Here is a 17,430-nt window from a genome sequence, read left to right as displayed (position 1 = left end):
GTGAATGTCGGAGCCAAGGGCTAGAATCAAAAGCCGGTTTAGGGAATCAAGGCATCTGTTGATCTTTTGTTCTAGCTCATAGGTTGGGTGGGTATATTGCCAGTGGGCCAGCTCCAAACAGATGTGAACCCTTCTGTTTGTTAGCTTTAGCAAAAAAAACAGTGAAAATTATAGAAAGTATTTGGAGTTCCTTCTTTTTTCTGGATGTCTATACTATTTCTAATGGCTGGTGTATTGTTATATGCACGTTGAATCCGCATCATTCTTCCAAATGTATACTATTTCTAATGCCTGGTGCCCTTTTTTTTATATGGCATTTGGAAAGTGTTTTGTCTTGAATGAATTTTGAAACACAATTATTATCTAAGACGATGCTCATATTTCATGGTTTAATGCTAATGGGGTAAAGAAATTGATTTTGCTAAGGTTGTGGGCAATTTAAAAGAGCCCCATGGAATTCCACTAGGTTGCTAGATAAGCTTGAAAGTCATTGGGCGCTGTAGTTTAGGGTCTCGGACAAGCACACTAGATTTTCCCATAAATCTTGATTGGATGGGTAGTTTACAACATTGACCAGGACTTACTTTGTCTCATGCTGTGGTACATTTAATTGTACCAGAACCTTCACACACAAGCTAACATTTTCATTGTTTGTTGCTATCAATTTAAATAACTTAATTTCTTTATGACGCATGCACACATGCGCGCACACACACACACAGATACGTAGTGGGAATGTATGTAATCTTGCCTCTTTAAATGAAATATGTAGGCGAAATTGCTCCTATGTAGGACCATGTGTCAATTTACATCCAAAGGCTCCGTGCGATGGCATTCTACTCCTATGGGTAGCTTGGAGAACCCCATAGACCTCATCACACCACCTTCGATAGGAGCTTACACCACCCGATTTATCTTTGTACCCTAACCCTTGAGAAGCTATTGGAAGTGCTTACAAAATCAGAGACATCTAAGGTGGTGCTCAACAGAATTGAAGTCATGGAGTCAAACACTATCACTGAACAGAGAGAAACCTATACAACAATGCAAGTAGAGGTTGGAAATTCACACGATAAGCCTACAAAGGTACATGTTGTTACACATAATTCAATTGAGAGTTTTCACACTAACATAAGATAAGCATGCTCAATGTGTTGTTGTGCAGGGTGCAAGGAAACCAAGCAGTCAGAGTAAGCCCAACAAAGATGCCCCCAGGAGGTTAGCACGCTTGACTGCCAAAAAAAGCAAAGCGCACTTTGAGGATTTCATCCTCAGGCATTCAAAACGCCTGCTTTCTCGGAACAACATTTATGATAAGAAATCTAGGGGTTTAGGGTTTAGGGTTTTTTGGCTATTTGTGGTAGTTTATTGAAAGAGAGATGGTAATGTGTGTGCTAGTCTCCACCCAACAGTGCTATCTTATAGCCTCCCCCTAGTGTACACACTATCCAGCCGTACCGGTGGCCTTGCCAATAGGACCCATGTCCTTACATTACCCCCACGTTGGAGAATCGTTTTTGTCCTCGAAAACGAATGTAGGAAAATGTTTTTTAAGTGCGAAGACATTCTCCCATGTAGAACCTTCTTTAGGTCTATCTAGCCATTTTACCAACACTTGTCGTCTAACATGATGTCTGGTGCGAAGCTCATGAGAATCCAAAATCTCTTCAGGCTCATGAGGAACGCTTGGTGATTCGATAAGGTCAACTAGCACAGTTATGTCAATGATGTTATCATGTTGTCCCAGTTGTTTTCGTAAACGGCTTAAATGAAAAACAAGATGAACTAGTGAGTGCTTTGGGAGAACTAACTTATAGGCCACTTGACCTATACGTTTGAGAATAGTAAACGGTCCACAATAGCATAGTGAAAGTTTCTCACCTTTTCCCGTCTTCAGACTTTCTGAATGCTCTTGAACTTTAAGGAAAACCGTGTCTCCTTCTTCGAAAGTAGCAAGACGATGATGCTCATGTGCATACTTCTTATATTGATCTTGAGCTTGCTTAACATTCTGTCAAGCAACTCAAAGCATGTCAAAATGGTCTTGAAGAAAATCCTTCCCTTGTTATATCTTCTCCTTAGCCAACCCCACCGTAACGGGTGATCTAGGTTGAAATCCATATAAAAGCATAAATGGAATAAACCCTTTAGTCACATGCTTTGAACTATTATAAGAAAATTCCAATATAGGTAAGTAGTCTTCCTAATTGGTTTGCTTCTTGCTAACGTACGCTTGTAGCATATCCTCAAGCACTTGATTAACTCTTTGTGTTTGACCATCCATTTCTCGATGATCAGCCGTACTTAGATTAAGTTTAGTTTCCAAATTTTGGAACATAGCTCTCCAGAAGTGATATCGAACTTTCAATCTCTGTCACTAATGATACTGGTTGAAAGACCGTAGAGTTTATATATGTGCTCTACAAATAGACGTGCTAATTCCGGTGTCTTAACCGTAGTCTTAGTGGGAATGAATCGAGCCATCTTTTTGAGACGGTCTACAATTACCCAAATCACATCATGGCCGTGATTTGTCATAGGTAGTCCTACTACAAAATCCATGGAGATACTCTCTCCACTTACCTTGTGGAATATCTAAAGGATGTAAAAGGCCACCTACCTTGAAGCGATCTGCCTTATTAACTTGAAATTGTTGGTAGTTTAGTACCTACTCTTGAACATCATGATGTAAGCCCGGCCAATAAAATTACCATCGAGCTAATGCATACGTCTTACGGATACCTGGATGACCAGCACTTGGACTACCATGACACTCAAATAAGATTTGGTGCCTTGTGTCTGAGTCCTTTGTCACACATATTGTACCTTTGTGGATTAAGTAGCCATCATCAATGGAAAAATTCTTCCATCGCTTAAGCTCTTCCTAAGTAGGGGTGGAGCTCTGTGTGTTGAAGTTTCTATCTGCGCGTGTAGAGACATATTGATTTGGCTGTTCAGAGACATGTGAGTGTGAGGGATCCCTTTTTAAAACTGCACTCCACACTTTAGCATATGATTGATCTTGTGCACACCTTCCACGTAATGACTCCAAAAATCAACTCTTTAGTTCCATGAAAGCAAGTGAATTAATCTAAGGCATCCGACTTAGTGTATCTGCTACTACATTATATCGCCCCTTGCAATATCGTAGTTTACAATCATAATCTTGAAGGATTTTTGCCCATCTAGCTTTATGACCCTTCAAGTCTGTTTGAGTAGTAAACCATTTGATACTCTCATGGTCAAAAACTACTTCAAACTTGGCACCATATAAATAGTGTCACCACTTTCGTCAAGTGTGAATTATGGCATAGAGCTCTCTCTTATAAACAAAGTAATTCTGTTGAGCTGTATCTAACTTTTTACTTTCAAAGGCTATAGGTCTTTCCTCCTGGAGAAGTACCGCACCAATGGCTTTATCACTAGCATCAATCTCTACCACAAACGGCTTAAGTTAGTCGACGATTGCTAGGATGGGAGCAGTGGCCATAGCTACCTTGAGCTGTTTGAAACTGTGTTTTTGGGCTTCTTCCCAAGAAAAGGTCTCACCTTTTGCTTTAAGTTGATCCGTCATAGGAACAATGATTTTGGCATACTCATGGATATACAGCCGATAAAATCCAGCCAACTCTAAAAATATTTGAAGCTCCTCAACCGTGTTGGGATGTGGCCATCGAAGAATGGCAGCGACCTTGTCAGTGTCCATCTTGATGCCAGAATAAGAGATCACATGACCGAGGTAATGTATCTCTAATTTAAAGAAATCGCACTTGCTTTGCTTAGCATACAGCGCGTGAGCTCGTAGCTGTTCGAACATTAATCGTAAGTGTTCTATGTGCTCATCATTAGTCTTACTGTAAATGAGAATGTCATCAAGGAAAACCACAAAAAATTTCCAAGATAGGGACATAAAATACTATCCATGAGTGTCATAAATGTAGTTGGAGCATTGGTTAGACCAAAAGGCATAACCAAAAATTCAAAATGCCCGAACTGTGTTCTAAAGGGAGTTTTGGAGTTATCTTGTAAAAGGATACGTACCTGGTGGTATCTTGAACGAAGATCTATCTTTGTATAGTATCTTGCCCCATGTAGTTGATCAAACAACTCATCTACTATTGGCAAAGGATACTTGTTCTTGATGGTTATGGTGTTTAATCCACGATAATCTACGCACATGCGTATAGTACCATCTTTCTTTTTTACCAATAGAATTAGTGATGCCCAAGGCAAAGTGTTAGGTCTAATGAAACCACGGGCGAGGTAGTAAGACAACTGACTCTCAACCTCCTTGGCTTCTTTAGCACTCATACGATAAGGTGGTTTACTCACCGGTTTAGTTCCTGGCAAGACATCTATGCCATGCTGCATATCACGTGTAGGGGTTAACCCCGGTGGTAAATCACTTGAGAACACATCACTATACTCCATGGGTAAGTCAATTATCTTTTTCCGTGCAAAAGGAGAAAGTAAACTAGAGTTATGCTGGGATGGAGAATCTTGTAATTCGTGTAATGTTTGTTTTACAGCAGTTGTACGTTGCTCTATAGAATTAAAATTGAGAGCACTTTGCTCGTTAGACTTTTTAACACTTTGTTCATCAGTAGAATTCATTGCACTTTGCATACCATTAGAATTCATTGCACTTTGCATACCATCACTAGAATTCATCGCACTTTGCTCTTGAGACTTCACAAGACTTGAAGACAAGCAGTGACACTAAAAGAATTTATCTATTAAATTTGCTTTCTGCAAAATAGAAAGCTCGGCTGTACATATAAGAGGTGCAGATGGTATATTTTTCTCACCAAGCAAAAGCACATGTTTACCATTGGCCATAAAGGATAAGGAGTTGTGTTCATAACTACTGTGCAATGTGTTTCCTAAACCGTGCAGCCACTCCCGTCCTAAAACTACATCAGCGCGGTCCATGTTCATAACTTGGAAATCAAGGGTCATCGTATGATCTTGAACAATAAGCTCAACCCCTTGAACTACCGTCCCCCATACTTCTTTATCATTCCCGAACATCTTCTCCACCACATACTTGTGAGAGCAGGGAGTCTATGCAAGCTTCACTTTCTTGACTAGCTTATAGTTCAAAAAGTTATGAGTTGCACCATCATCCACTAAAATGCAAACACGTTGTCTGTTAATAGTGCCATGCATGCGAATCAAATCATAGGGGCCAAAGGTGGGTTTCCACATTGAAGCAGGCACACAACACTTGTGCTTTTCTTCCATATGAAGAACCTCTACAGCATAATATTTAGGCGTTGCACCGTGTGCATGGCCTTTTCTTTGCCTTGTAGAAGAGGACAATCTTTCTTGTTATGTTGGTTCGAAAGACATCTAAAACACAAACTGTCTCTTTGTAAGCTCAAAATCAACAATGCTGAGAGATCCATGTGGAGTATCTCGTGATTGCTTAGGCTTCTTAGTCTCTTGTGGACGTGAAGAGGTATATTGTCTCTTATTCCTCTTGGAATGTGTGGGAGATCTACCTCGCCATTGGCTCTTAGTCACATTGCTCTTACAAAAAGTATTCTTAGAGTAGGGAACGTTTCCTTTCCTCTCTTGGTCATCATCATATCTTTGCGCATGACTGATGGCTTCTTCTAAAGTTTTTGGATGTCGGGTCTTGACATGAAAACGATAGTCTTTGTATAGACCCCTATTAAAACCCTCTATCTTTTGGAATTCATCTAGACCTTCTAGTTTTAATATGATTTCCCGATACTTCGAAAGGTACTGTGTGAGAGAGAAGCCAGACATGCGGCATGCATCCCATCCTAACCAATTCTTATCTTCTTCATTGGAGTCCAAAAACTCTTTGGAGAAAGAAGCGTACCTTGAGAAATTGAAGTCTTTGTGTTTTGTATGCTCCGTGATTTGCATTGCATGCGAACCTCGCGTTGCGGCAATTTGAGTGCTTCACTTATCGTTTGTTGTAAGAACACCTTTGATGATTCTTCACAAAACCCCGTCCTTTTTGTGAAGGCTTTTATTCACTTTGAAGCTACCTCCTTGAGGAAAAAAGAATTTTGGAGGAAAACGTACCTTTCTCCAAGAAGTGAAAAGGAAGGGTGAAGCTACTTCCTTGAAGCTTGAAGCTTTCCCTTTCCTTCTAGTTTTCCTTTCAACACAAGTAGACTATTTTTCCTTGTTATACACAACAAGGGTCAATAGCTTGATGGTAAAGTATTGGCCTCTTACCCTCATGGGGTATATTCAACTCTCCTTCACGCAAGGGTTAAGCGGGCCTTTCTACGCGCGCAACCAATGGTGCCAATGATAGCCTTCGGAGCCTCGGTGTCGTCAAGTTGTCGGTCGCGTTTGCCTCGGTCGCTCGTTGTGGAGGGTATAGGTGGGATGGCCGCGGTCGACTGTCGTTGTCTGTCCACACATGCTGCACACAGAAAACTGTACCCGTGTCTCTTTTTGCTGCACAGTGAAGACGTCACTATCTACGGAACGTAGGAGAGAAGCAGGGCATCGCACGCACATGCAAGCCATTTTTATCCTCCTGCTAAAATAGCTCGGATACCGCGGTGGTAGAGTGTGTGTTAGTCTCCACCCAACCGTGCTATCTTTTAGCCTCCCCCTAGCGTACACACTGTTTGGTCGTGCCAGTGGCCTTGCCCATAGGACCCATGTCCTTACATTTACACTTTGGATAATGCAACATCTTTATTTCATTCTATTGTCCATCAGATTCCCTTCAATAATCTCTCACTCTCTCTCTCTCACTCTCTCACTCTCACTCTCTCTCTCTCTCACACACACACACACAAAAAGAGGTTGGTGATTTTTCATACACTAAAATCTAGCTATTTTTCAATAAAGGGATCTCTCTCTCTCTCTCTCTCTCTCTCTCTCTCTCTCTCTCTCTCTCTCTCTCGTCCCCTAGTGGGAATGATTTCTAAGGTTTTAGTTTTGTATCTCTTTCGCGTCCCCTGGTGAGAATGATTTCCAAGGTTTCAGTTTTTGTACCTTTTTCCCTATCTTCATCTCCCCCCCCCTCCCTACCCCCCCGCGCGCCCCCCTTGGCAACAGGTTGGGATAGATCCATGAGGTTTCTTGGGGATGTTCCATTTTTGCACACTTTCTCCCTTTCTTCACTCTCTCAATGAAATAATTAGCAACACCCCCTACCATAGGGCAACAATTTGGGATCATTGCATGAGGTTTCTTGGGGATGTTCCAATTTTTCGCACTATCTCCCATCCCCCCCCCCCCCCCCCCCCCCCCCCTTTCTCCTTCATACACATGCATTAACAATGACATCATATACTTATATCTAGCTACTTTTTGCATACGAGATCTAGTGTGTGTCCTCTCTCTGTGTCTATCTCTCTTTGTATTAGACTCTCATTTAAAAACGGGCCTCTTCTTCCACTCTGTCTCTCTCTCTCTCTCTCTCTCTCTCTCTCTCACACACACACACACACACACACACACACATAGACACACACTCTCTCTCTCTCCCTCTCTCTCTCTCTCCTGCATGTGCATACACACACACACACATACACACACACACACACACACACAAACTAGAGACACAAATTACTAAGAACTCACTTGAGAATGATACTTTCTTGTGAAGAAAACACACACACACGGGATATTCGTATGTAGAATTTGCATGATGATGAGACTATCTTGTGAAGTAGACAATACATAATTTGGCATGTGTGGCTACTTCAATGTCCACTCATGTCCGATGAGCTACCCATTGCACTCTCTGCTCGTGCGTGACGATCCAACTTTGCTTGCATAGTGTAGAGCTTTTTTGGTGTGGACGCTCTGAATGGATTCGCCAAGCATTCTTAATTTGCTTCCTTGTACTGCCGCTCTTCTTCCTCGAATCCGCTTCTCTATGAAATATTTTTTTCTTTTCAGAGTGTTTCCAAATGCATCCTTGGTGGTCTCAAACTGGTTTGTTGGTTGATAAGCATCCTCTTTGCGTGCTCCCATAGATCTTCATGCATGTTTCCTTCAATGAAAAACGGGGACACGCCTAATGCAAGCATAACCTTCACCTGATGCTTGCATAGGTTTCCTTGTTCATACCACAAACATGTGCAACAGGCCCAAGAGGTTTCAGGGTTGTAAACAGTGTGTACTATGTTGGGATTTGTAGTACTGCGCACTACGGCATGAACACCCTCATCCCGAGAAACTATGGTGACATGGTCGTCGAGAATGTGAGATTATCTCTCAAAAGAGTTCTCCACTACCTTCTCTATTGCATCATTACAAATGAAACCATTATCTTTTAGTGTCTGTACATACCAATAATACGGTAGGGCGCACGAAATCAATTTGTGAAGTAGCCAATGAACACGTCGACTAACCATCTTCTTCGAGCTTCCTAAAAATTTGGTCTTGAGAATGCCATGGTATGCTTCGATGGCCCCATTTGTGTCTTGCCCAGAGTGTGGCAATGTCCTTGGTGCACGAATCCACATATCTACACATAAAAAGCAAGAAATTCATGGCCTGGTGGACACGTGTATGAGTGCATGTAATTCATCACCAATATCTTACCAATTTTTGGTTGCCAATAAGTCCAAAAATAATTCACGAATGCCTTTTCCACTTGGAAGTCATCTAGAAATGCCTCTATCATGTGTTGAATGCTTTCTGTGGTTTCCATCTTAGTTGTGCAAGAGGGCCCTCGTGAGTGCATGATCACCCCTAGTCGACGAAACATCATTGCCCTTGTTGGTCAATCTTGCACCTTTCTCACAAGATGTTTAAGCCAACACCTCCTCACATGCTACAAGCAAAGGTAGATGGGTACATGAAACACCTCCCTATGAAAAACGAGGTTCAATGTACAAGAAAAGAATATGATAAAAGGATATGGAATTGCATTGAAAACACGACCTTGTACTTGATTGCGTTTATTTTGGTTTCTACGTCATCTACCATGAAAGCAGCGGGCTCCCAACACTTGTGGTGATCCATAATTGTGTTCCTAAATTTTCAAAGCCACAAGGAATTCGCTTCCATTGTGTTGTTGGAATTCAAAACCCAAGCAACTGGCTCCCCATTGCGATGTGCATCGAAGACAAGTAGGGTGTACAAGTGAAACTACAATCGGGAAAATGTCAAATTTTTCAATTGTACTGGATTGTGATGTATCATGTTTTGCATAAATAAATAGTGGAAAAGAAGCTTATCTTGTAATTGTTTGTCCCAAAAGTTGCATCCATAGCAAGTAGGTTGGCATCTCCACGTACTCTGCACATTTCCTTTTGCCAAGGTGTTTGAACCCCCAAAATGAAATCTTGCTTATGCGTGCGATTTTGATCTTGGTATATGAAAACAATAGATGCGTTCTCCATGCACCAGTGCCGCTTACTCTCAACATCATCATCATGCAATTGATATGTTTCGATTGCTAGTTTTCTTGATATATTCACTATATCACAAATAGAGATGAAATCATCCCTTGACTTTGGGTGATTGGGGTTAGCAATCACTATGGCAAGTAGTGATTGGATGTGACCATCAAGAACTTGGTGTGGTGTGAAGCCTCAACGAAGAAGATTGTATACCCAAAGCTTCTTTTCCTTGGAGACCCAAGGAGAGAACATCATATTAGAGCCCACTCCATGACACACTAAATCTATCTTGTCTGTATGATAAGGGTTGATATATGATATCAATCCAATAGATGGATCTTTATATAGGCGGCTTATTGAGAAATGGCATTGACACCCCCTTTTGTGGAGTCCTTTGTTTCTTCCCCTCCTTCGGGGTTTTGTGCTACAAAAATGGCTATCATTGATGCTTGTATCCACTTGATTTGGCATTGCACGATTGTCACTACATGTTGAACGGTCCAATGAGATATTGCGCTCACTTGTAGGGCCATACGCACACCAAAATCTACAAAGTACCATAGGAAATTGTGAGGCTAAAACCGATGTTTTCAAAAGATGAATGAAAAACATATGACGACAAAGAAGTGCACGTGTAGTGAAATGCATGAACACTTACACAATGTTCTCGATCCATGCATCATTGGACACTCTCTTTAATATTCGAGTCGGGTCTTTATGATGGTGTGTGTATTTTTTTAAAACCATGTCATATCTTTCCATTTTTCCTTCTCCATGCACGAATCATTGATTTGCGACCATTGGATCATGGCTTGCCGCATAACCTTGTACTTGGACCAATATCCATTGCAATCCACCATCATTGAATGGACCAAGAGGAGGGAATTGTACATTTTGAACCACCATTGCTTTTTTTTTTTTTTTTTTTTTTTGGGGGGGGGGGGGGGGGGTGGGGAGTGGAGGGTAGAGAGAGATGAATAAAGAGTAAATAGTGATTGATAGTGAGCAATCACTATCAATAAAGGATGAAAGGGATTTAACAACTCGTATGGTTTATAGCTTTAATGGATGTCTAAAAAGCAAGGTAATCCTCAAGGGTGCAGTAGATATTAAAGTCTTTTAAGAATCAGAACTGTTCACATCACTAACATTGATGAAAGAGAAAGGGCAGGCTCCAGTGTTCGGGAAAATCATTTTCCCAAACATACAAAATGCCTTTCCTTGATTTGCCAAGAGGAAAATTTAGAAAATTAGGTTACTTTTTAGGTTTTTACAGTATTTTTCTCTATTTTGGGGCAGAATTTCTTCTTTTCCCCTTGCTCTCAACCGGCATTTTGAAAATTGAAATCGGCACGATATTAAGTTGAGACACATTTATCCCGAACACTGGCAGGCTCTTTGTGTGTGTGTGTGAGAGAGAGAGATTGCTTGAAGTGTATTTGGACTCTTTATGTACTCTTCATTGAAAAACGTGTGTGTGTGTGTGTGTGTGTGATAGAGAGAGAGAGTGGAGGGTTATAGTGTGTGTGTGAGAGAGAGAGATTGCTTCCGTCTGTGTGTACTCATTTAAAAATGTATGTGTTGAACAATGTGAGTGTGTGTGTGTGTGTGTGCGTGAGAGAGTGAGAGGGAGAGAGAGACAGAGACAGAGAGAGAGAGAGAGAGAGAGAGAGAGAGAGAGAGTTTGTTGAATAGTCCCGGCTTCCAGTGTGACCAACTTGGCTTGGTGCCCAACTAATTAAACCTACTCCAGTGTGACGTTCCAAAACCAGGATAAATTTCCAAGGAAATAAAGTCATGTTGGCAGCTTGGCGGCCAAGGGGCAAGGGCCCAATCGGGTTGTTGACCAAAGCGGGCCAAAAAGCTCTTTTTCAGCGCATGCACGACGTCGAGGAGACTCATTGAACGCCGGCAATGCTTGCCACGTTGGAAAGTGGTCGCCATGCCACGTCTCTATTTGTCACCCTCATTTTTAAGAGGGGATCTACGGTCCCAGATGATTGTTCATTGTGGGCCGTTCGATTCATATGGAGGAAAAAAGAAGGGCGTGTGGTGATGGGATTCGACCTCGGAGCCTCGTCCTCCCAATGCCACTGCTTTACCGCTACACTATTGCACGCGTTTTGAAAGGTATGGAGAATGATAGCATTATATTGTGGAGTCCTAGCTGCCCGCCGTCACGATCTTAGTTCACACTAAGTTTACTTCGAGTTTACATCTAGTTTCCATGCAAGTTCACAACGAGTTTGCATCTAGTTTACATCAAGTTCACATTCGGGATGAACGGTTGTGATCTTCGTCGAAAAGCGACACTGATTTTCAATCTTAGATCCCCTCTAAAAAAATGAGGGTGTCAATTAGTGACTCGCCATGCTGGACAGAGCCCCCGGCTTGCCACACCCCGATAGTTATCATCATCCGACCTCAGCAAGCTGGACAAGACGCAATGCATTCCCACCTCCATCAAGAGCATTGTGCTCGTAAATGCTTTCCTCACGTTTATTCTACTGTGTAACACGCTCACAGAGGTCTGCTGATGGAGTACGGCGGCAGCTGGTTGCAGACGCGGGCAAATGAGTGGGGGACGGCTGCCAAGGCGGGGGACAATGTGCTAGATCGGGCCACGCAGGGGATTGTGTGGGTGGTTATGGTGGTATATGTGAGCGCTGTATCCTTTGTAGCGCTGCGTGTGAAAGGGCTGCGAGAATGGCTCATCGACATGGAGCTTGCAAGCGTATTGGAAGATAATGAGTGTGGTGGATAGAAGCAAATGGGTGGGCGTCTGCTTTCTCTTGATCTTCTCCACTTGGGGTTGCGGCTTCCTGCTGTGCAAGAACCCAACTTTGTCTTTGTGCACTACCGTGGCCGTCACTCTGATGATGATAGTAATGCGCAGGGGCTTTCTCGCGGCGCCGCCCAGATCTGGCGCTTTTTGCGTAAAAGCTTGGATATGGTGCGAGACTGGTGGTGGACGTCTTCCTGCTGCAGGGGCTTGTCTCCCTCTACAGCATCGCTGCCCGCCTTGCCCTCCACATCTCTTGCAAGCGTTTCTCCCTATCTTTACCTTGGGAGTATTTCGCCTCTTTGGTGTCCAGAGTGTAGCACAGCTAGGCACTTGTGACTACCCCTTTCATTTTCCATGCACAAATACATTTTTGGATCATTTTCACTTGTGATGCCTCGGAGCGCCTCTCGGTGCCTTAGAGATTCACACTGGTTTGGCTCATGGAAAGCTCCGTCGAACTACATTACCTACAAAGGAAATTTTCCTTGTGAGTGATAATAGATTTAAGCTGTAGAAGACATGCTACATGTTTATCTTCTTTTAGCCTGCTTTTTTTTGTTATAACTTCATTGTAAATTGTTGCATTCTAGACTTTTTTGAAGGCATTGCCCTTGCCTTTTTAGCAATGCTTTGTGCAATGGTGTGAATATAAACACAATGGCTTAGACATTAATCTGGTTTGGAGCTTTGATTTTCTCCATACAAAGTGGGCGGAACGTTCCACCTGTTAGTTTAGTGGTTGGCAAAACAAATAAAAGCGAAAGGCGCGAAGCAGGGCTAGAAAAATACATTTTTCTTAACCGAACAAAATAAGGGGAAACTTGAAATTCTCCCGGCTTTTAGGTCAAAATTTGAAGCTTTTGCCGGTAATTACACTAAAACTTGTGTAAATTTGCCGGTTTTCTTAAAGGCAAGCTCAAAATCTAGCCAGGATTTTATAATTTCAGCCGGTTAAAATACACTAGACCCCGGTTTTTTTCTAACACTGGCACGAAGTAGTCGCTTTTCTCTTTTGTAAACAAAGGGAGCTGACATGATGACATTCCACTCAGCCTATTGCAGGCTTCCAAGCCATCAAATAAGGTAGCCCACTATATGATGACCAGCCTTGCCACTCTCGACACGAGAGAACGTCCATTGCCCACCCTTAGGATTGCTTGCTCAACTCATGCAAGATGGATCAGCCACATGAGCATTGGCCAAGTTCAAGAGGGAGAGCACCTAGTGTCTGAATGGTTCCTACTTGAGCTATCTCTCTTTACAATCCAGCATAATGCCACATGTGCCCCTCTCTCCTAGCGCGCGCACACACACACACACACACATGCTTCGATTGGCGTGTGCTACCATGTTTGCAACGGACACCGAGTAAATCAGTCTCTCTCTCCCTCTCTCTCTCTCTCTCTCTAGGAAGGCTATAAAATTGAATCAGTTTCTTCAAGCTCATGCTACCATAAATCACCTGCGTGCGTGCACACATTTCAGACGTGCTCTGTTCTTCGACGCATAACATGGCTAAGAGCTTGAGAATTCCATAAAGAAATAGAATAGATAGATTTACTTTAAAATTATTTTGATTAAGGAAAAAACATTTGGCACTCTTTTTAAGCCCTCTCTCTCTCTCTCTCACACACACACATGCATGCACATGCACTCTTCCATTTTGAGGCTATTCAAGATCAATATTTGATTAAAACTAGGATTTAGTGTATTAATTACAAAATCCGAGCTAGATTCCAAGTTTACCTTGAAGTAAACTCACAAAAAATTGCTAGTGTACATGCAATACATTTCTTAAATTCTAAACTTTTATGGCCACTGGCTTTCCAAAAAGCAAAAGGAACATTAAAGTCTCAAAAGGTAAAGTCAAACCTTCTTTTTATTTTTACTTGATTGGTTGAGTGTTGAAAGTTGAAAAGGTTCACAAATTCCAAGATTCTTAAGAATGAAACATATTGTAAGATTTTCTTTCAAGTGAAGCAGTGAGTGACACATGGATGCCTTCTCTTTCCTCAAAAACGTTAAGCTGCTTCATATAGTACTAGTATGTAACCCGCACATTGCTGCAGCCAAGAAAAGCATGGTTATTGGATCTCTCTCTCTCTCTCTCTCTCTCTCTCTCTCTCTCTCTCCTCCAACCTCACATACACACACACACACACACGAAGTCATATATAGGTAGGTGTGTATGTGTGTATATCTGCGTCCCCACGTGTGACGAGAATGACATTGTAGTCCTTAGAATCACTTTAGGAAGATAACAATCTCTCTCTCTCTCTCTCTCTCTCTCTCTCTCTCTCTCTCACACACACACACACACACACACACACACACAAATGTCCTTTTTGGATTGTTCCTACGTTGTTGAAAATTATGTTCTCTCTCTCTCTCTCTCTCTCTCTCTCTCTCTCTCTCTCTCTCTCTCTCTCTCACACACACACACACACACACACATGCCTTGGGATAGATGCAAAACATCTACAGCTTCTCCAAATATGTGAAGCTAATGTAGTCGGCGGCAATGGCTCCTAGAAGCTAAAACAACATTGCTAGCCATAGAAGAAGCCCAAATGCATCCAATGGTAAGATGCTCTACACTCTTGCATCCCCAATTAAGGTCTTTTGTTATTCACCATTTCAAGGAAAGGATCCATTTTAACTTTTTTCTTCAATTACTACATCACCATCATAGCTTGCAGATAAATATCTCTCAATATGTTAGCCCCTAGAGTGCTCTAATATACAGGGAAGTGTCATCGTTGCTAAGGACAATGGAATGGGCTCCTACATCTCTCTCTCTCTCTCTCTCTCTCTCTCTCACACACACACACACACACACACACACACACACACAAACACAGTATGTCCAAGTTATGGCTACAACTGCTCCCATCTAGGCCATTCGCTCTTTACTCTCTTGCTACCAGACCAAAATTTTAGTGGCTCAAGCAAACCCATGCACAGCTATTGCCTTGAGCACCCATATTCTACTACCGAGCACTCCCCACCAATGGACAGTGCTTGTCCCATGTTCGCCTCAACATGATCATTAGTAGCTATCGTGATCATGGTCTTGGTCTTGGTCCCAAATGACCCACCTAATTCTTTCTCTTTCTCTGTCTACTTGCTAGTGGAAGAGCACTTTCTTTCTCTCTCTCTCTCTCTCTCTCTCTCTCTCTCTCTCTCTCTCTCTCTCTCTCTCTCTCTCTCACACACACACACACACACACACACACACACACACACACACACACAAAATTTTGACTACTACAATCTGCACATTGTCAAAAAAAAGTGATTTGCACAATCTATGTGGTCTCTCTCTTCTCTCTCTCTCTCTCTCTCTCTCTCTCTCTCTCTCTCTCTCTCTCTCTCTCTCTCTCTCTCGTCATTGGGAAACTTTACAGTGCTCGCCCCTTTTAGTGAAGACCTGGTTCTCACGCTGCTGAACAACAGTGATAAGCAAGCTACCCGAATCGGACTGATGTAGATTTTGGAAGGAAATTCCTCGAACATTGTGGAAAATACTCTGATTGCGGCGCCATTCAGCATGTCAGCCTTTGATACCCATAGGTGCAGAGCAGTGCTGGGCTGTGTAATAGGAGTGAAAGGGGTCATCTTGACTAATGGACGCGATACAAACTACACGACATAGATCTGGAATATCCACAGACCATTCTTAAAATGTGGCTGCCAGATGCTTGGGTTTGCCGACCAATGCAAGGACAACAATGTACTCTTGTTCGATCAAGCGCTGTGGATGATTATGCACCATCTACAAGCATTCTTTCCCAGATCTTCTCTCAAAAACTCTACAATACTCTTTCTCAGCTGGCTGGCAAAAGAAGCATAGGAAGCTCTAAAAGCCTTGCTGATTCACATGCTCTATCGGGAGAAATTGAAGGAAGCCATCAGATTCTCGGTATTGTTTAATCAAACACCTCCAACTACAAATATGCAACATGAGGTGGATCTCTTCATAAAGCAGGCCATAGCACCGGCACGCGAGCATTTGGATGGTAGGAAGAGAGCTCGGGGTGAACAAAATCGGCACACTCACGGTCGCGGACGCTACATGACCCCCCCACGCTCCTACAACTCCACACCCACTCCTAGGCGTGGTCACCCTTCACCCTCTACTTCTGTGAGTAGCAGTAGATCATCTCATGGCACACCCATTTTTCCTCCTAACCCCACTCAAAACTCTAACCCAACGCCTAGAAATAGGGCTGCCTTTAGCTCTAATGTGGGAAACACTGCCAAATCTCTACTATATGATTGAGCTTTTCTTGTATGACGTAATTTTTTTTGAATTTAGGTTTCTTTCTGGCTGACAGGTTTCTAGGGCCCCGCATGGTCGTTGGCACTTATCCAAGATGGAAAAAATGAAAGGGATCTTCATCCCCATCCGTTTTGTAAACCCCCTACTTGATTTACCTAATTGGAAACATTTTTTCAGCTTCTTCTTCTTTGGTCTAAGTGTGATCACTACTCCCTTGTGGGGAGAATGCATGCTTTGTTGGTCATTTGACCCACCCCTAAAACTTACGATGGGTAATGCCAGAGAAGTATTCACTTCGCAAGATAAACATGAATGCCAATTCTTGAGATATCCTAACGAAGTAGATGACATTTGGGGACACATCATCTCTACCAACTTGGAAACATTCATGAGTAACCCTCTCTCTACCTTATGCAAACAGGGTTTAGGACATATACCTTCAAAGTCTCCTAATCTTGAACAAGCCATGAATGAACTTCACCAAGTATTAGATCACCTAATTGATAATCAGTGTATATGCTTGCCATAGATTTCTGCCCATCAAAAGACAACACCAAACCTACCCTAATCACGATGCAGAAATAGAGGATGTCAAGCAAAAGTTTTTTATCACATGCTTAGATAAAGCAACAAACCACCCTGTAATAATCTGCAAACACTTCATCTCCACAGAAGCAAGGAAGAGACTGAATGGAAAAGATTTCCAATCTTACAAGATGAGTGCGGAGCAAACCATATCCTCCATCTTGTCGCACCTCAACCCAATAACACAACCTTCACATTGCTCACTCCCTTACATCACCACAATATGCAAAAGCCACAAAAATGCCTTTAGATGGATAACTTGTGGGGTATCTTGTTGCTACTCGAAAATCTCATTACTCATGGAATGTATCCTAAAAACATGCATTCCGATCCTCAAAACAAGAGCATGGAAACTCAACCAAAAGGCACTATTATGCCATAACATCCACATCCAATCTTGGTGGATTGTTGCTCGGTATACG

General features: G+C 42.4%; 1 pseudogene; it reads left to right on the top strand.

The window, feature by feature from the left end:
* Positions 1-844: 844 nt before the first annotated feature.
* On the top strand, positions 845-12,120 carry LOC147443022 (uncharacterized; annotated as a pseudogene).
* Positions 12,121-17,430: the final 5,310 nt, after the last annotated feature.

This window comes from Adiantum capillus-veneris, chromosome 14, assembly GCF_014529385.1.
Source record: "Adiantum capillus-veneris isolate H3 chromosome 14, ASM1452938v2, whole genome shotgun sequence".
Classification (NCBI taxonomy): Eukaryota; Viridiplantae; Streptophyta; class Polypodiopsida; order Polypodiales; family Pteridaceae; genus Adiantum; species Adiantum capillus-veneris.
Note: the sequence above shows the minus strand (reverse complement) of the source record. Positions and strands in the feature narration are given on the sequence as shown.